General features: G+C 45.7%; 1 protein-coding gene across 3 annotated transcripts in view; it reads right to left on the bottom strand.

The window, feature by feature from the left end:
* The window catches only part of PAPPA (pappalysin 1), a 269,392-nt gene that overhangs the window by 19,326 nt on the left and 229,543 nt on the right, over positions 1 to 20,523 (bottom strand). The window lies entirely within an intron of this gene.

The following is a 20,523-nucleotide window of genomic DNA, read 5'->3' as shown; positions in this document are numbered from 1 at the left end:
AGGGCTGAATGAAATCATGGGTGAAAAATTGTAATGTACTACACCAGAGTTGGTTAATAGACCTGTACAATGGAATATCTAACTTATAGGGCTGTTGTGGTGATCAAGTGATATAAAGGATGTGACAGGGTCTTTTAAGAAAACATAACTCTCTGCATATATTGGTAATTTTGATTTTGAGAGGCAATGACGAAAACAACAAAAGCATTTGTCAGCAAGCTCAGACCACCTTCTAGGGGGCTGAAATCCTGGTGGGGAACATTTCACAGAGAGATTTTTGCAGAAAATTTGGTTGAAGGATCTCGGGAGCAGATTTCACCATGAGAAAAAGCGAGAGGCACACAACATGACAATTCGATATATGTATGTATTACGAAGGTTGGAAAAAAATTAAAGGAAATTTAAAAAGAGAAAGCGAGAGGCCCAAGTTTCAGTTCCCAGTCCATCCCTTCACACGCTGTGTGACCTTGGGCTGGCTGTCCTTTCTAGAAACCGTGAGAAAGAGCCCAGTAGACTGAATGTCCTCCCCACAGAGCGGAGGCTCTCCTTCCAAAGAGCACAGTGCTGTCCCTGCTCGAGCCCCAGCCTGGGCTGACGCGAGTGGATTTCACCTCATTGCATCATGACATTTGCATATAACTTTCCCCAGAGGGTCCCCCATCTGCACAGATGGATTTAATGACCTCATTCGCCTCCTGCCTGGGCAGGGTCTCCAGTGCTCACACAGGCCTGGAGAGCATCTTTGTCTCTCTAGCTTGTGGGCTTATTCTCTATAATTCTTTTTCTCTCTGCCCCTGTGCCCGCCGCCCTCCCTCTTTCCCTCCCAACCTCTCTCCACCCTGCAACTTGTCAACAATTTAAAACGTAGGAATGAACAGGAAGATTGAAGTAGAAGCCCCAGCTCTTCACCTAACTGAGGTGTGACCTTGAGCACGTGACAATTTCTCTGCGCCTCAGTTAACTCCGTCGTGAAATGGGAGTGATGAAAGCACACCCCTCCAGAGGTCGTGACAAGGGGTAATGAACCAACCAATGAAATACCCCTAGCAGGCAGCGCGTGCCGCATGCCCGGTGCTCCACCCTCTCATGCAGGCGAGACGGGGACTGTGTCAGCCTTGTTCCTTCTTGTTTCCCCAGGGCCTGAGCCACAGAATACGAATGCAGGCCTGTCTGCTTCTCCATCTCTCTCCGACTCTCTCACTGTGCTCAGGCTAGTGCACTTGTTTCTCTTGTCAGTTTACGCTCACAGGCGCGTGAGGCCGTGGTGCGCATCCCCAGAGCTGCGTCCGTGCACAGCCCGCCTTGCTGCTCACAGCTGCTCACTGTGCCCTGTTCAGGACACTTCCTAGCCCCCATGCCTAGGCAGAGGTGGCACCGTCTGATCTAGGGTATTCTTCTGCAACCTCTTCACCTCTAAGAGAAGCAGAGAATGTTAGAATTGGAAGAGACCTAGAGAACACCCTCCAGCCCGTGTGGGGAAACTGAGGGCAGAGCCACGTCCAAATCTAGCAAGCAGCTGAGGTCCAGTGGGGAGACCACCACCACGGGAGCCGAGAGGCCTGGATTAGCACCCTCATTTGCCTCATACTCGCTGAACAACTTCTGGAAACACTTTTAGGAAAAACCCCTTCACCGCCATCACCCTGAGTTTCTGCATCTACAAAAGGATGATTTAAAAAAAATGTATTTCATATGGTTGTGAGCAAAGATGAAGGATGCAAAAACCCGTCCTCCTGCCCATGCTAACATTAAGATGACCCAGTTATCGCTCACGTCTTCTGCACAGTTAAGTTTTCTCTGTAACTAACTAACTAACTTTCCCATTGGGCTCCTCGATTCTTTAGGGACGGCTTCACATCTGGTCTATGTCTCACGCTTCCTGCTGCACCTCACACAGGCAAACATGCAACAGATTCTATCTCTCAGAATAAGACACAAAGTCCTTAGCAAGAGTTCAAGGCCTTGCATGATCTCCACACACTTCTCAGACCTCCCTGGTTCCCTTCGTCCCCTCACTCTCTGTGGCTTTATTTACTGGTTCCTCAAATACTCCCAGTGTTTTCCTGCTTTTAAGCCTTCAGCCATCCCTGTTCCTCCCTGCCCCTGCCGTTTCCTGGCCAGCTCCTCTTCACGTGCCAGGTCTTATCTCAAGCACCACCTCCTCCCTCGTTAGTCTGACCAAAGATGGCACCATCATGCTCATCCCATATCCCATCCTCCTCTCCTTACACCATTCTTGTACGGAATCACTTCTGCACTTGTGTGCCAGGGCAGTCTGGGCAGGGACCACGTCTGTTGTTGAACTGAGTCTTTATCTACCATATGGCAGGCATTCGATGGACCCACGGATGGAGCGACATATGAATGCACAAATATGCAGGAAAAATACAAGTCACGGAGCCTCTGTTCTTGCACTCATGTGCTGTGTGACTTTGTACAAGTCACCTCCCTTCTCTGGGCTTCAGGTTCCCTTCTCATCTGTATATTAAGGGTTGATTGATTGATTTTAATGATCTCTACCTTCCCTTCTGTCTGAAAATCCTTCTCAGTCTGAGAAAGCCAGAAGGCAATGCCCTGGGCAGAAAAGATGGAGAAATGCAGACTTTCTCCACAGCTTGTGTCTTACACGTTCCCCTTTCTGCCATCCCCAGTTCCACTGCCTTCTCCAAAGTTAGCGGCAGGAAGGGCCCTACACCAGTTAGCGTCTCAGGCCCGTCTGGCCAGTCTGGCTGTGAGAGCACAGTGTGACCATTTGCTTTCCTCCCTGGGCCAGCCCAGGGAGTTTCAGCGTTTCCCTAAAGAAATGGGTCTGGAACCTAAGGGAAGGAATTTCAGTCAGTCAGAACACAACAAAGTCTAGAAGGTTTGGTCTCAGGGAAAAGAAAGATCCAGGTTCTCCTTGTGGCCCCCCATATGCTTGTAAACGCAGCTGCGTCTACTGAGCCCTCACTAGGGACCTGGGAGGCAGCACTGCATGACTTGTGGCAGGTCCGTGGCACCTGCGGACTTGGACTCCCCTCTGTGAGACACGGGTTCTGGTGAGGAGCCAGTGAAGCAATGCTGTCTCCACACTAGCTCGTGGAGGTCCCAGTGCAGAGGACCAGCACCGGCACCTTGCCCTTCCTCTCGCCTCTCCGTGAACTGCCTGTTCAGTGCCTGCCTCGGGGATCGAGGGCCTACAATGGGGAAGAGAAGGTGGAGATCGCCAGCTCCGCCCACTCCCCCAGGTGTTCCCAGGTCTGACCTGGAAGAGACGGGGAAGCCTGTCTGTCTGTCCAGGTTCAAGGCCGTGAACACCACTGTACACACACATACACGCAGGCACCTCCCGAGGCTGTCCGCGTGTTGGGTGATTCCCATGTGCTAGCTCATGGGCTCCACACGACCTCGGTAAGGCTTACAGATGGGAAAGTAGAGGCTTCAGAATGTTTAAAAAGAAACAAACTTGCCCCGGGCCTCACTTAGTAGATGCTGCAGGATTCTAGCCCCCGCTCCGAACACTGAGAGCCCGTCGGCAAGTGAGAGTAAGGGGGAGGCACCCCTTCACACCCCGGCCAGGCTGGCTGCCGCGTGGTCTGTTTGTTTAACAGCCACTGGCCTTTTATCCCTTATTCTGTGCCTGGCACCCAGTTACTCACTCTTCCCAGCAACACTAATAAGGCAGCTATTCTCACTATCCTCGTTTTATGTCTTAGAGGAAACGAAGATGCAAAGCGGTGAGTCACTGGTCTGGCAGGGGCTTGGGATCTGCGCCCATCTGTAACCGCTCCTCGGCACCACCCCCACGAGGCAGGTAGAATAGGAGTCAGGGTCCCCTTTTCACAGAGGGGGAAACTGATATGGAGAGAAGAGTCCCATCCCGATAAAGCCGGCTCCGAGCCCGATTCCCAGATGCCCTGATTGATTCCCCAAGCAGCTTCCCACCTTATCCCCCAGACGGCCTCCCAAGAAAGCCTACCACCCACAGCACCGATGCCATGGTGGCCAGTTTACATCTGGGATTCCCAGCACCATGTGGCCAGGCTGTCCCATAAGCGGCTTGGCCGCCCACTCTGGGATTCTGTCAACAAGCCCGGGTCGGTGACTAAAGGCCAGGATTCTCTCTTTTTCCTCTAGGCTGGAGATGGTGGTGCTCAGCACAGGGGTTTCTCCCAGTGGGTGAGCTGCCCAGGATAACACCTCCACCCGCGTGTGTGAGCGGCTCAGGAATGCAGCCTGGCAAACGCCACGGGGCCCTGGCTGAAGGTCTGTCTGAGGCTGGATTCTGACTCAGACTCAACAGGGAGGCCACAAGCAGAGACTGTGCAGTACGGGGCAGCAGGAGGCACCCTGCGCTGACGGTCAGAACGCCTGGCTGTCCACCCACCGGGGGGCCCTGGGCGAGTCGCTTTACCACAGTGAGTCTGGGGGTCTTCATAGTGTTGACGGAAAGACTTGACGACATCAAGTAGACCAAGGCCTGACGCTGAGGATGAGGACTCCCCGCAAGCTCCTTTGGGGTAGGGCAGGTCTGTGCCTGGCACGGGGCAGGCAGCAGTCAATGAATACAGAAGCTTGTTGAAACATGGGTAAGTGGAGGAGAAAATGGAGAAAAAGCCTGGGTAAAGTGGAGGAACACACCAGGCTAGATGAGAAGGAGGCTTGGGTTTGATTCCTTGCACTGTTAGTCATGTAGTAGTGTAGGCTAGTAGGCAAGTTACTTCTTTTGGCCGGGGGGGAAGTGGAGGGGGGGGGCTTCAGTTTGTCTGTCTATAAAATGGGGGAAATAACAGTCCTGCCACAGAGAAGTATTTTGGATAAAGTATAAAATTCAAGTAAAGCACTTGCACAGTGCATGGTGTATAGTATGTGCTCAGTAAATAATGCTGGTGATGGTGACAGTGGTGATGGCATTGACAATGGATAATAATTTGGGGGGATAGAAAGGTCTGATCCCTTTCATAGGATCAAGTTGAAATGAGTGTTTAATTCACCCACAGGAAAAAGTCAAAGCTACGCCCCAAATGGGGGAAATCATCATACTCCAGAAAGCAGTGAACTTTGGACAAGGAGATTAGTCTACTTTGCTTAGTCATTTGCCTGTCATCTCTTACTAATCTTACAAGTTGAACACATCCGGCTCCTCTTCCAGGAAGCCTTTTAGGGTCCTCTAGGCTGGTTCAGTGCTTAAAATCACTGAATACCCCCACTGCTCCCTGGATAAAGTTCAAATTCCCCAGTGTGGTTTATAAAAGCCTTGCTCGTGCCTCTAGTCTCACCTCTCACCCGTTCCCCTCTTGCACTGAGCTCTAGCCATATTCAGGGATTAGGGTTTCCTTAATGTGTTCCCTTGTTCTGGGCTTTTCACAGACTCTGCCCTCTCCCAGAAATACTCTTCTCTCTCATCTTCATCTCTGGCCCTCCTCCTACTTCTTTTACCTGAGTAAGACCCACTGCACCTTCCACGTCTCACCTCTGATGCTGCCTTCTCTGGGAAGCTACGGTGATGCTCCTCAATCGCTGTGTCTCCATTAGCGTTTACTGTGCTCTTAATGCCTGGCCACTGGTCCCCAAGATATGAACGCGGAACGGATAGGCCCAGGTCCATCTTGCTCATGGCCTAGCACAGTATCTATCAATCACACAGCAGGTTCTCAACAATGGGGTACACCAGAACTCGGGATATAACAGTGACCAAAATAAAGGCACCTTCTTGCTCTCATGAAATTTTCATTCCAGCAGCAAGAGGTATAGAGATTGCCAGACAATAAATAATAAATACATTTTACAGTATGTGCCAAAGTGATGTGTTATGAAAGGAAGAAAGCATGGAAGCCAAGGTAAATGGGTGTGGGAGTGCCAGAGGTGATGTAAGGTGGGTGGTCAGGGTGGGGCACATTGAAAACAACACTTGGGCAAAGACTTGGAGTGAGTCATGAGGATGAATGGAGAAGAATGTTCTCGGCCAAAAGAACAGCTAATGGTGAAGATTGGAAGGTAGGAGGATGCCTGGCCTGTGGGCGGGATGGCAAGGAGTCCAGAGGGCTGGGGTGAAGCGGAGGAAGGCACCCATGGTGGGGGGTGAGGGCAGAGAGGTCTGGGGGTGGGCAGAGCACGCAGGCCATCAGGAGGACTGGTTTTCACTCTGGTAAAATGGAGAGGCACGGAAGGGCTGTGCATAGAGGTGTGAGGCTGCCTGACTTCTTTTCTGATGACCATTCTGGTTGCTAAGCTGAGATGTTAGAGCTGTTGATGTATATCCCCATCTCTGCAGCTCAACATCCAACCCTTTATCAGCTCTGCGAAGACGGCTGCTTTCCATCTGATGCTTTTGATTATCTTCCCATATCTTATATAATCACTAGCCTCCTTAGACCAGTGGGCTATGTTTGGCTTTCATGCCCTTTCTCAAGAAACCAGGTTTTCCCTTAGATTAGCAAATGCATGTGGCAACCCTACACTTAATGTCATCAGTTGGGTGTGCCATCCTGTGCTGAAACATGCTCCTGGGATTATTTTTTTTATTCTCCCCTGATCCCAGCCCTGATTAGCTTTCAAGTTCCCGCGCACTGACCACCTCACTCAGGAAGCCATGTGGAGAGTCCTTAGACATGAATCTAATCCAGATATCAAGAGATAAAAACCTAAGGTGAACCTGGCCTGCCCAAGGCCTCAGAGCTAAGTTGTCGAACTGGGACTACACCCCGACTCCCCAGACATCTTCCAGAATCAGTCTCTTAGCAGCCGCCCGAAACATGACCGTAACCAGCGTTCCAGGCCACCACGCCTTAGAAAGCCCTGGTATGTCCAATATTTTAAGGTTGTCTCTCCTTCCTCCCTTACACCCCCGACACATGCTTACTTAGAATGATTCCAATTAGAAATGAATACGTTTTTGTTATTGTTACGAGGGGAAACTGTTGAAGCAACCGTTCTGGAAATCTGCTCTGTATTCTAGACTCAAGGCTCCAACAGGAAAATAATAAGCTGGCATGTGAGCAGCTGAGTCCCGCCCCTTCCTGCCTGCCTTGAGCTGCACACAGGTGTCTGGGCAGGAAGCTGGTCACCCCTGTCAGATGGAGTTTCCTGCACTGTCTTGCTCTTGTCGGCCAGCGGGGCCCAGGTCACCCCACAAGGCAGACGTGGGGACCAGCTGGTGTCTATACAGACAAACAAGGGGAGGAAGGCTGGAGAGAGCAGACAGACATCATTCTGGCCCAAGTGACTGGGAGGAGGCCCCAGCTCTGGGGACTGGGGAGAGGTTTAGGTGGAGAGTAGGCAGGAAGGAAGTCCAGGAGAAAAGTGCTTAGCCCTGGGGCTGGAGTTCATACCTAGGACCCAGGCCAGGAGGACCAGGAAGCAAGAGGCCCATCCACTGAAGGAAGGGCACGGTGCAAGCCCATTGCAACTAGATGTTCAGAACGGGGTTTAGAGGCGGGTGCTGTGCGGCTCAGACTCCTGAGCTTTGTGTCTCAGCTCTACCACTTACTGGCTGTATGACCTCAACCCTTCTAAGCCTCAGCTGCATCATCTATAAGGTGAAGATTAAAAAAAGACCACACCTACCACAGGGCTACTGTAGTGATGAAATGAAATGACACATGTAAGAACGGGTGACACTATGCTTGGTAAACAGTAAGCTCTCGAGAAACAGTAACTACTATTATTTGCTCGGAGTCAGGAAATCCTAAATCCTACACAGAGATCTGCCACCTGTACAAGTGATTCCACCTGAGTCTCAAATGTGTACTTTGTTGGATGGTTCTGGAGTCTAAATGGAATAATATGCACAGAGATTCTAACCCCTGGCCAAGCACATGGTAAGTAAGTGCTCAATTACTGTCATTTGGGAAGGTGCATGAAGTCAGTCTGTGCTGTCAGTGAGATCCTGAGCACCAAGCTCGGAGTTTACGGGCAGGGAACTTCCCACAGTATGGAACTAGGGCCAAGGGTACAGGTGGGAATTAAACAGGCTAGCAGGTGCAGGGCAGGCGGAGGAGAGGAAGGAAGCCTGCCTCTGGCCCCTCTCCTGCCCTGAGAGGCTTCCTGCTGTGGAAGCGGGAGACGGAAACCAGGACTTTTTTGTGTTCAGGGGAAACTCCTGTCTGGGTAGTCAGGATTGATTGGTAAGGCTGGGAGCCTCAGCCATTCCCCACCCTGTCATTGCTGCTGAGAAAAGCTGCTTTCTCCTTCTCAAGGGCAGGGGTTCCCTGGCTGTCTGGGTCCACAGTGAAATGTCTCCAACTGGAACAGGCAGGGTCATGGCCAGGTGCACTGAGGACAAGGTTCTGTCCCCACCTGCTTTCCTCTTCTGAGACTCAGCCCCATGCAGGAGAAGGAAAGAGCTGGGCTTGTGAGTCAGACAGAACTGGGTTCAAATTTGGGCCTTGGCACTTGCAGCCAATGAACTCAAACAAGTCCTGTAAGTAGTCTGAGCCCAAACTGGTTCCCCTGTGCAATGGGGCTAACAGCACCCTGCTGGGGTTGACATGGGCATTAAGAAGACAACACAGGATGAGTGTCTGGCAGTGTCTGACGTGCGGCAGCTCACTTAGGGGTGTTCCATCCTATTATCTACTATCTACCTCTGTACAGCAGCTCACTGCAAGGATAGTTGGTTGTGGATGAGAGAGTAGAAAGGTTCCAAGAAGTTGGAGTTTATGTAGAAGTTAGATTGGGAAATTTAAATTGTAGGAATATGACTTTAATTCAAATCACCTTCCTTCTCCAGAAGTCAGATTTCCAGGAGTCTTAAATCTGAAGAAAGTTCCAAACACTTCTGAACAACAAATAACTATGACAAAGCCACATGCACCATGAGAGAGGTCATCAGCCTCTCTAATACACAGGTCACACATAGTTGCAAAAGCTATCTCCACTCTGCCCCCAACCACTATTCACCTTCACCAGGAAAGTTCCTACTCATTCTTTAGGTCTCAGTGTAAACGTCTCTTCCTCAGGGAAGCTTTCTCTGACCTTCACACACACTGTTCTCCAAAAGATCCCACACCTTTCCTTCATTGTCCCTTCTGCAAAGGTAATTAAATACATAGCTGTATACCTCACTGCTTAAAATCTGGCTCCCAAAACATACTGCGAGCTGTACAAGGGTAGGTATGGTGCCTGTCGGGACTCCACCATGTGCACACAGCCTGGTCCAGTGCTCAGCCCATAGAGATACTCCATGAGCACACATCTCCTTTCACGGAGGGAGCCTGGTCACCTGCACTCTGAGGCCTAGGCCGACAGGAAAAAGCAACAACTTAAAGTGGGAGAAGGTAATCTTTTAACACAAAAATCCAAAATTGCATTTATAATGTGAGTAGAAAAGAAAAGGGGGGAAAAAAAAAGACTAGGGGGCATATTCAGAACTAGCAAAAAGCTAACTAACTCTGGGTCGCTTAGTAAAGAGACAGCACTCATCTCAGGGCCCTGGAGCCTGAAATTGCTGCAGCTGAACCCAGTATAGAAATAGAGAGTCAAAATGGCCATTGGAGATACATATCTATATATCTATATCTATATATTCAGATGACTGTAATAATTTGGAATCTGCACCTGAACCTCAATCATGACTTCACGTCCCTACCACGCACTCCCTAGAAATAACAATCCATTCAAGGAAGTTTCCCACTAAAATTAAATTAGTTTTATTTTTTAATGTTTTAGTATGTAAGTTATAGTTGGTAGGAAAATGCTTTTAATTGGAGCTGCTCTTTCTCCAGCTGATGGTGTCAGGTGAATAACATTTCATAATTCTACACAAACTTCTTTTTAAAACACAAACTTCATTGTCTGTTCACTGTTAAAGTGGCTGACTCCAAGGGAGTGAAAGAGACACACTGTATTCGTTTGGTAACAGGTATCAAGAGCCTTAAAAATGCTCACACCTGGAGGGGGGAGGGAGATGGTGGAAGAGTAGGACGTGGAGCTCACCTTCTCCCACGAAACATTAAAAAATACATCTACAAGTAGAACAATTCTCACAGAACAGCTACCAAATGTTGACGGAAGACCTCAGACTTTCAAAAAGACAAGAAAACCTCCACATAACCAGGTAGGACAAAAGGAACAAGAAAAAGAAGGAATCTGGATGGGGCCTGAGCCCCAGGGAGGGAGCTGTGAAGGAGAAAAGGTTTCCACGTGCTGGGAAGTATCCTCCCCGGCGGGGAAAGCAGACTGGATGGAGGGGGAGGTTCAGAGCCTAGGAGGAGAGCACAGCAACTCGTTTGCGGAAGGCAAAATGGAGCGGAACCTGCACAGAAGGTCGGCACCACTGCCCTGCGATCCCCAGCCTAAAACACTCCTCTGTTAGTGCAGGTGAGGGCTGGGTGCTGAAGCTCAGGCTTCAGAGGTCAGACCCAAGGAGAGAACCAGGGTTGGCCGTCTGGAAACAGCCTGAAGGGGCTGGACTGTGGCAACCAAGGGTGTACTCAGAAGAAGACTGGGCCCACCAGAGAATCAAGGCACCATTATCGGGGGGCGGCGCATGAGGAGAGGGGCGGGACCACCATAAGAGCTTCTTTCCCTGTGAGCATTCCCAGGCAACAGGACACCACCTACAGGAGCTCTGGGGGCAGGCGCAAGTCACTGCCGCCATCGTGGGCTGCAGAGGCAGGCACAGGCCACCACTATGAGACCTGTATGCAGAAGCCTGGCCCTGTCCCCGATGTCCCAGGAGAACTCAGATAGCACCCGCCCTTAGGAAATCCGTGAGCAGGCACCAGGCCCTACTGCCAGTGTCCCAGGAACGTACAAGGGCCGCTGTACCTGCATACCCAATATCAAGGGAATACCGGCCAGCATATTCTGAGGAAAGAAAGAGGCACCAAGCATCCAAACTAAAAGCAGTCCCTCGACTCTGGAAAAGAGGGTGGAGTAGAAGGACTTGAGCTCACCTCCTCTCATGAAAACACCAACAAACATCACAACTAACTGCTGAACAACCATCAATAAAAAAGACTGGAACCTAGCAAAAAAGATATTTTACATTCAAAGACAAAGAAGCCACAATGAGACAGCAGGAGGGGTACTTTCACAAGATAATCAAATCCCATACCTGCCAGGTGGGTGACCCACAAGCTGGAAAATAACTATATTGTAGAGGTCCTCCGACAAGAGAATCCTGAGCCTCACATCAAACTTCCCAGCCTGAGGGTCTGGCATCGAGAGGAAGAAGCCCCAAAGCATTTGGCTTTGAAGGCCAGTGGGACTTGAGTGCAGGAGCTCCACAGGACTGGGGGAAACAGAGACTCCACTCTTGGAGGGTGCACACAAGGTTTCATGTACACTGGGACACAGCACAAAGCAGTAACTACATAGGAGCTGGGGCTGGACCTACCTTTGAGTCTTAGAGGGTCTCCTGGGGAGGCAGGGGTTGGCTGTGGCTCACTGGGCGGGGGTGGGGGGGAGAATAACACTGGTGGTAGAAGCCCCAGAGAATACTGATTGGTGTGAGCTCTCCCAGAGGTCCCCATTTTGGCATCACATCCTGGCCCTACCCAACAGCCTACAGTCTTCAGTGCTGGAACACCTCAGGCCAAACAACCATCAGGATAGGAACACAGAGCCACCCATCAGCAGACGGGGTGCCTAAAGCCACCTATAAACACACCACTTGACAAAGCCCTGCCCACCAGAGGAACAAGACCCAGCTCCACCCACCAGTGGGGAGATACCAGTTCCTCCCACCAGGAAGCCTGCACAAGCCTCAGGATCAACCTCAACCACCAGAGGGCACACACCAGAAAAGGAGCTATAATGCTCCAACCAGCAGAAAGGAGACCACAAACACACAAAGTTAGACAAAATGAGATGGCAGAGAAATGTTTCAGATGAAGGAACAAGATACAAACCTACAAGAACAACTAAATGAACAGGAGATAGACAGCCAACCTACCTGAAAAACAGTTTAGAGTAATGACAGTAAAGATGATCCAAGATCTCAGAAAAATAATGGAGGCACAGACAAAGAAGTTATGAGAGATGATTAACAAAGAGTTAGAAGATTTAAAGAACAAACGAACAGAGAGGAACAATACAATAACTGGAATGAAAAACACACCAGAAGGAATCAATAGCAGAATAACTGAGGCAGAAGAACAAATAAGTAAGTGACCTGGAAGAAAAAATGATGGATATCACTGCCATGGAACAGAATAAAGAAAAAGATGAAAAGAAATGAGAACTGTCTCAGAGACCTCTGGGACAACATTAAACACACCAACATTCACATTATAGGGGTCCCAGAAGGAGAAGAGAGAGAGAGAAAGGGCCTGATAAAATATCTGAAGAGATTATAGCTGAAAACTTCCCTAACACGAGAAAGGAAACACTCAAGTCCAGGAAGTGCAGAGAGTCCTGAACAAGATAAACCCAAGGAGGAACACGCTGGGACATATTAATGAAACTAACAAAAATTAAAGACAAAGAATAAATATTAAAAGCAACAAATAACATACAAGGGAACCCCCATAAGGTTATCAGCTGATTTTTCAGCAGAAACTCTGCAAGCCAGAAGGGAGTGGCAGGATATATTTAAAGTGATGAAAGGGAAGAACCTACAACCAAGATTACCTGGCAAGGATCTCATTCAGATTTGACAGAGAAATCAAAAGTTTTACAGACAAGCAGAAGCTAAGAGAATTCAGCACCACCAAACCAGCATTAAAACAAATCCTAAAGAAATTTCTCTAGGCAGAAGAGAAAAGGCCACAAAAAGATACAAGACAATTACGAATGGGGAAGCTCATGAGTAAAGGCAAACATCAAGTAAAGGTAAGAAATCATCCACACACAAATATGATATAAAAATCAGCAGTCATGAGAAGAGGAGAGTACAAACGCAGGATATTGGAAATGCATTTGAAATTAAGAGATCAGCAACTAAAAACAATCTTGTACATATAAAGACTGCTATATCAAAACCTGATGGAAACCACAAACCAAAAATCTACAATAGATACACATACAAGAAAGAAAAAGCAATCCAAACACATCACTAAAGATGGACATCAAATCACAAGACAAGAGAACAGAAGAGGAAGGGAGGAAAAAAGACCTTCAAAAACAAATCCAAAACAATTAACAAAATGGCAATAAGAACATTTATATCAATAACTACTTTAAATGTAAATGGATTAAATGCTCCAACCAAAAGACATAGACTGGCTGAATGGATACAGAACCAAAACCTGTACATAAGCGGTCTACAAGAGACCCACTTCAGACCTAGGGACACATACAGACTGAAAGTGAGGGGATGGAAAAAGATATTCCATGCAAATGGAAATCAAAAGAAAGCTGGAGTAGCAATTCTCATATCAGACAAAATAGACTTTAAAATAAAGATTGTTACAAGAGACAAAGAAGGACACTACATAATGATCAAGGGATCAATCTAAGAAGAAGATATAACAATTGTAAATATATATGCACCCAACATAGGAGCACCTCAATACATAAGCCAGTGCTAACAGCCATAAAAGGAGAAATCAACAGTAACACAGTAATAGTGGGGGACTTTAATACCCCACTCTCATCAATGGACACATCATCCAGACAGAAAATCAATAAGGAAGCACAGGCCTTAAATGACACACATTAGAACAAATGGACTTAATTGATATTTATGGAATATTCCATCTGAGAGCAGCAAAATACACTTTCTTCTCAAGTGCACATGGACGATTCCCAAGGATAGATAACATTTTGGGCCACAAATTAAGCCTTGGTAGATTTAAGAAAATTGAAATCATATCAAGCATCTTTTCCAACCACAACACTACTGGATTAGAAATCAAGTACAGGAAAAAAAACTGTAAAAAACACAAACACATGGAAGCTAAACAATATGTTACTAAACAACCAATGGATCACTGGATAAATCAAAGAGGAAATTAAAAAGAAAAAAAAACAGAGACAAATGACAACGAAACACGATGGTGCAAAACCTTTGGGATGCAGTAAAAGCAGTTCTAGGAGAGACGTTTATAGCAATACAATCTTATCTCAGGAAACAAGAAAAATCTCAAGTAAGCAACCTAACCTTACACCTAAATTAACTACAGAAAGAGGGACAAGCAAAACCCAAAGTTAGTAGAAGGAAAGAAATCATAAAGATCAGAGCAGAAATAAATGAAATAGAGATGAAGAAAACAATAGCAAAGATCAGTGAAACTAAAAGCTGGTTCTTTGAGAAGATGATAAACAAAATTCATAAACCTTTAGCCAGACTCATCAAGAAAAAAAAAGGAGAGGACTCAAATCAATAAATTAGAAATGAAAAGTTACAACTGACACCACAGAAATACAAAGGGTCATAAGAGACTACTACAAGCAACTACATGGCAATAAAATGGACAGCCCAGAAGAAATGGATAAATTCTTAGAAAGATACAACCTTCTAAGACTGAACCAGGAAGAAATAGAAAATATGAACAGACCAATCACAAGTACCAAAATTGAAAGAGTGATTGATCAAAAAACTTCCAACAAACAGAAGTCCAGGATCAGATAGCTTCACAGGTAAATTCTATCAAACATTTAGACAAGAATTAACACCTATTATTCTGAAACTCTTGCAAAAAAATTGCAGAGGAAGGACCACTCCAAAGCTCATTCTATGAGGCCACCATCACCCTGATACCAAACTCAGACAAAGATACCACCAAAAAAGAAAATTACAGGCCGATATCACTGATGAACATAGAAGCAAAAATACTCAACAAAATACTAACAAACCAAATCCAACAATACGTTAAAAGGATCATACACCAGGATCAAGTGGGATTTATCCCAGGGCTGCAAGGATTCTTCAATATCCACAAATCAATCAGTGTGATACACCACATTAACAGACTGAAGAATAAAAACCATATGATCATCTCAATAGATGCAGAAGAAGCTTTTGATACAATTTAACACCCATTTATGATCATGCTCTCCAGAAAAGTAGGAATAGAGGAAACTTAACATAATAAAGGCTATATATGACAAACCCACAGATAACATCATTCTCAACAGTGAAAATCTGAAAGCATTCCCTCTAAGATCAGGAACAAGGCAAGGATGTCCATTGTCACCACTTCTATTCAACATAGTTTTGGAAGTCCTAGCCATGGCAGTCAGAGAAGAAAAAGAAATAACAGGAATCCAAATTGGAAAGGAAGAAGTAAAACTGTCACTGTTTGCAGATGACATGATACTATACATAGAAAATCCTAAAGATGCTGTCAGAAAGCTACTATAGCTCATCAATGAATTCGGTAAAGTTGCAGGATACAAAATTAATACACAGATATCTCTCGCATTCCTATACACTAACAATGAAATCTCAGGAAGAGAAATTAAGGAAACAATCCCATTTACCATCTCACCAAAAAGAATAAAATACCTAGGAATAAACCTACCTAAGGAGACAAAAGACCTCTACTCTAAAAGCTATAAGACGCTGATGAAAGAAATCAGAGAGGACACAAACAGATGGAAGAATATACCACGTTCCTGGATTGGAAGGATCAATATATTCAAAATGACTATACTACCGAAGGCAATCTATAGATTCAGTGCAATCCCTCTCAAATTACCAATGGCATTTTTCACACAACAAGAACAAAAAAAAAAATTTTTTTTTAAATTTATATGGAAACACCAAATAGCCAAAGCAACCCTCAGAAAGAAAAACGGAGCTGGAGGAATCAGGCTCCCTGACTTCAGACTATACTACAAAGCTACAGTCATGAAGACAGTATGGTACGGACACAAAAACAGAAATATAGATCAACAGAACGGGATAGAAAGCCCAGAAGTAAACTCACACACCTATGGTCAATTAATCTACGACAAAGGAGGCAAGCCTATACAGTGGAGGAAAGACAGTCTCTTCAATAAGTGGTGCTGGGAAAACTGGACAGCTACATGTAAAAAAATGAAATTAGAACACTCCCTAACACCATACACAAAAATAAACTCAAAATGGATTAAAGACCTAAATGTAAGACCGGACACTATAAAACTCTTAGAGGACAACATGGGCAGAACACTCCTTGATATAAATCGGAGCAAGATCTTTTTAGATCCACCTCCTAGAGTAATGAAAATAAAAACAAAAATAAACAAATGGGACCTAATTAAACTTAAAAGCTTCTGCACAGCAAAGGAAACCATAAACAAAATGAAAAGACAACCCACAGAATGGGAGAAAATATTTGCAAATGAAGCAACTGACAAGGGATCAATCTCCAAAATATACAAGCAGCTCATGCAGCTCTATGTCAAAAAACAAACAACCCAATCAAAAAATGGGCAGAAGAGCTAAATAGATATTTCTCCAAAGAAGACATACAGATGGCCAAAAAGCACATGAAAAGATGCTCAACATTACTAATTATCAGAGAAATGAAAATCAAAACTACAATGAGGTATCCTCACACTGGTCAGAATGGCTATCATCACACTGGTCAGAATGGCCATCATCAAAAAGTCTACAAAAAATAAATGCTGGAGAAGGTGTGGAGAAAAGGGAACCCTCCTAATACTGTTGGTGGGAATATAAATTGGTACAACCACTATGGAGAACAGTATGGAGCTTCCTTAAAAAAATTAAAAATAGAACTACCATACGACCCAGCAATCCTACTCCTGGGCATATAGGTGGAGAAAACCATAATCTGAAAGGGTACATGCACCCCAATGTTCATTGCAGCACTATTTACAATAGCCAAGACATGGAAGCAAACTAAATGTTCATCGACAGAGGAATGGATAAAGAAGATGTGGTACATATATACAATGGAATATTACTCAGCCATAAAAAAGAATGAACTAATGCCATTTGCAGCAATATGGATGGACCTATAGATTATTATACTAAGTGAAGTCAGTCAGACAGAGAAAGACAAATATCATGATATCACTCATATGTGGAATCTAATTTTGAAAGATACAAATGAACTTATTACAAAACAGCAACAGACTTACAGATATTGAAATCCAACTTATGGTTACCAAAGGTGAAATGTGGGGGGGGAGAGATAAATCAGGAGCTTGGGATGAACACACACACATTACTATATATAAGATAGATAACCAACAAGGACCTACTGTACAGCACAGGGAACTCTATGCATTATTCTGTGATAACCTATATGAGAAAAGAACCTAAAAAAGAATGAATATATGTATATGTATAACTGAATTGCTTTGCTGTACAACTTTGCTGTACAACTGAAACTAATACAACCTTGTAAATCAACCTTGCCAATAAAATTTAAATATTACAAAAATGCTCACACCTTTTATCCTACTCATGTTAATTCCAAGAATCAGTTGTAAATGAATACTTAGAGCTATAAAATATTTCTGTGTAAAGATGTTCATTAGCATCATTATCATTGTGAGAAAATGAAATAACCTAAAAGTTAAAATCAAAGTTGGAGATAAATCGTTACATAAATTATTGTATATCACAACCATATACTAAGTATACTAACTATGTACAGCAAAAAATGCAACCAAAGAAGCCTGCAGCCAACCAGGAGACACAGTAACAGTTCTCTAATTTGAGTGTGTTTCTTGGGTCTTGCCCTGTTCACCCCTGTATTTTAGAATTAGAGCATCTTTCTTGAAGGAACAAATTCTCTTAAGGACGCTACAGTATAAAGGGACTAGGATAGGAAGCCAGGAACCTTGCTCTATTTCTATCACTCACTATGCTACCTTGGACAAATCATTCCTCCTTTACGGGCCTCAGAGCCCCCATTAAGGGAACGAGATGTTTGGACCAGATCATCACAGAGCTCTATAGCCAAAATGACTGTGATTCTTTGCCCTTCACATCTCAAAAACAGCTTCCCCTCTTTAAAATGAGAAATAAGGTCAAATGATTTTTCAGCCTAGAATATATATGAATATAAAAATAGAAATAGTTCAGAGACCTTCAAGATGATGGAGGAGTAAGACGTGAAGATCACCTTCCTCCCCACAAATACATCAGAAATACATCTACATGTGGAACAACTCCTACAGAACACCTACTGAACGCTGGCAGAAGACCTCAGACTTCCCAAAAGGCAAGAAACTCCCCACGTACCTGGGTAGGGCAAAAGAAAAAAGAAAAAACAGAGACAAAAGAATAGGGACAGGACCTGTACCACTGGGACGGAGCTGTGAAGGAGGAAAAGTTTCCACACACTAGGAAGCCCCTTCACTGGTGGAGACGGGGGTGTGGGGGGGTCAGGGTGTGGGGGGAAGCTTCGGAGCCACAGAGGAGAGTGCAGCAACAGGGGTGCGGAGGGCAAAGCGGAGAGACTCCCGCAGAGAGGATCGGTGCCGACCAGCACTCACCAGCCCAAGAGGCTTGTCTGCTCACCCGCCGGGTCGGGCGGGGGCTGGGAGCTGAGGCTCGGGCTTCGGAGGTCAGATCCCAGGGAGAGGACTCGGGGTGGCTGCGTGAACACAGCCTGAAGAGGGCTAGTGCTCCACGGCTAGTGGGGAGGGAGTCCGGGAAAAAGTCTGCAGCTGCCGAAGAGGCAAGAGACCATTGTTTCCAGGCGCGCGAGGAGAGGGGATTCAGAGCACCACCTAAACGAGCTCCAGAGACGGGCACGAGCCACGGCTATCAGCACGGACACCAGACACAGGCATGACACACTAAGGCTGCTGCTGCAGCTACCAAGAAGCCTGTGTGCGAGCACAGGTCACTATCCACACCTCCCCTCCCGGGAGCCTGTGCAGCCTGCCACTGCCAGGGTCCTGTGATCCAGGGACAACTTCCCCGGGAGAACACATGGTACGCCTCAGGCTGGTGCAACGTCACACTGGCCTCTGCCGCCGCAGGTTCACCCTGCATTCCGTACCCCTCCCTCCCCCTGGCCTGAGTGAGGCAGAGCCCCCAAATCAGCTGCTCCTTTAACCCCGTCCTATCTGGGCGGGAACAGACGCCCTCAGGCGACCTACATGCAGAGGCGGGGCCAAATCCGAAGCTGAACCCCAGGGGCTGTGTGAACAAAGAAGAGAAAGGGAAATCTCTCCCAGCAGCCTCAGGAGCAGTGGATTAAATCTCCACAATCAACTCGATGTACCCTGCATCTCTGGAATATCTGAATAGACAACTAATCATCCCAAAACTGAGGCAGTGGACTTTGGGAGCTACTGTAGACTTGGGGTTTGCTTTCTGCATCTAATTTGTTTCTGGTTTTACGTTTATCTTAGTTTAGTATTTAGAGTTTATTATCATTGGTAGATTTGTTTACTGATTTGGTTGCTCTCTTCCTCCTTTTTTTAATATATATACATTTTTTTTTCCTTTTTCTCTTTTTATGAGTGTGTATGTGTATGCTTCTTTGTGTGATTTTGTCTGTATAGCTTTGCTTTTACCATTTGTCCTAGGGTTCTGTCTGTCTGTTGTGTTTTTGTATACTTTTTAGCGCTTGTTATCATTTTTGGATTTGTTTTTTGGTTTGGTTGCTCTTTCTTTTTTTATTACTTTTTTAAAAATTTTAATAATTAAAAATTTTTTTATTTTAATAACTTTTTTATTTTATTTTTTTCTTTCTTTCTTTTTTTCTCCCTTTTCTTCTGAGCTCTGTGGCTGACTGGGTCTTGGTACTCGAGCCATGTGACTGACAGGGTCTTGGTGCTCAGGCCTGTGTCTCTGAGGTGGGAGAGCCAAGTTCAGGACATTGGTCCGCCAGAGACCTCCTGGCTCCACATAATATCAAATAGCGAAAGCTCTCCCAGAGATCTCCATCTCAACGCTAAGACCCATCTCCACTCAACGACCGCAAGCTACAGTGCTGGACACCCTATGCCAAACAACTAACAAGACAGGAACACAACCCCACCCATTAGCAGAGAGGCTGCCTAAAATCATAATATGGTCACAGGCACCCCAAAACACACCACCGGATGCGGTCCTGCCCACCACAAAGACAAGATCCAGCCTCATCCACCAGAACACAGGCACCAGTCCCCTCCACCAGGAAGCCTACACAACCCACAGAACCAAACTTAGCCACTGGGGGCAGACACCATAAACAATGGTAACTACAAACCTGCAGCCTGTGAAAAGGAGACCCCAAACACAGTAAGTTAAGCAAAATGAGAAGACAGAGAAACACACAGCAGATGAAGGAGCAAGGTAAAAACCCACCAGACCAAACAAATGAAGAGGAAATAGGCAGTCTACCTGAAAAAGAATTCAGAGGAATGATAGTAAAGATGATCCAAAATCTTGGAAATAGAATGGAGAAAATACAAGAAACGTTTAAGAAGGACCTAGAAGAACTAAAGAGCAAACAAACAATGATGAACAACACAATAAATGAAATTAAAAATTCTCTAGAAGGAATCAATAGCAGAATAACTGAGGCAGAAGAACGGATAAGTGACCTGGAAGATAAAATAGTGGCAATAACTACCACAGAGCAGAATAAAGAAAAAGGAATAAAAAGAATTGAGGACAGTCTCAGAGATTTCTGGGACAACATTAAATGCACCAACATTCTAATTATAGGGGTCCCAGAAGAAGACGAGAAAAAGAAA

This window comes from Balaenoptera borealis, assembly GCF_965194805.1.
Source record: "Balaenoptera borealis genome assembly, chromosome: 8".
Lineage (NCBI taxonomy): Eukaryota > Metazoa > Chordata > Mammalia > Artiodactyla > Balaenopteridae > Balaenoptera > Balaenoptera borealis.
Note: the sequence above shows the minus strand (reverse complement) of the source record. Positions and strands in the feature narration are given on the sequence as shown.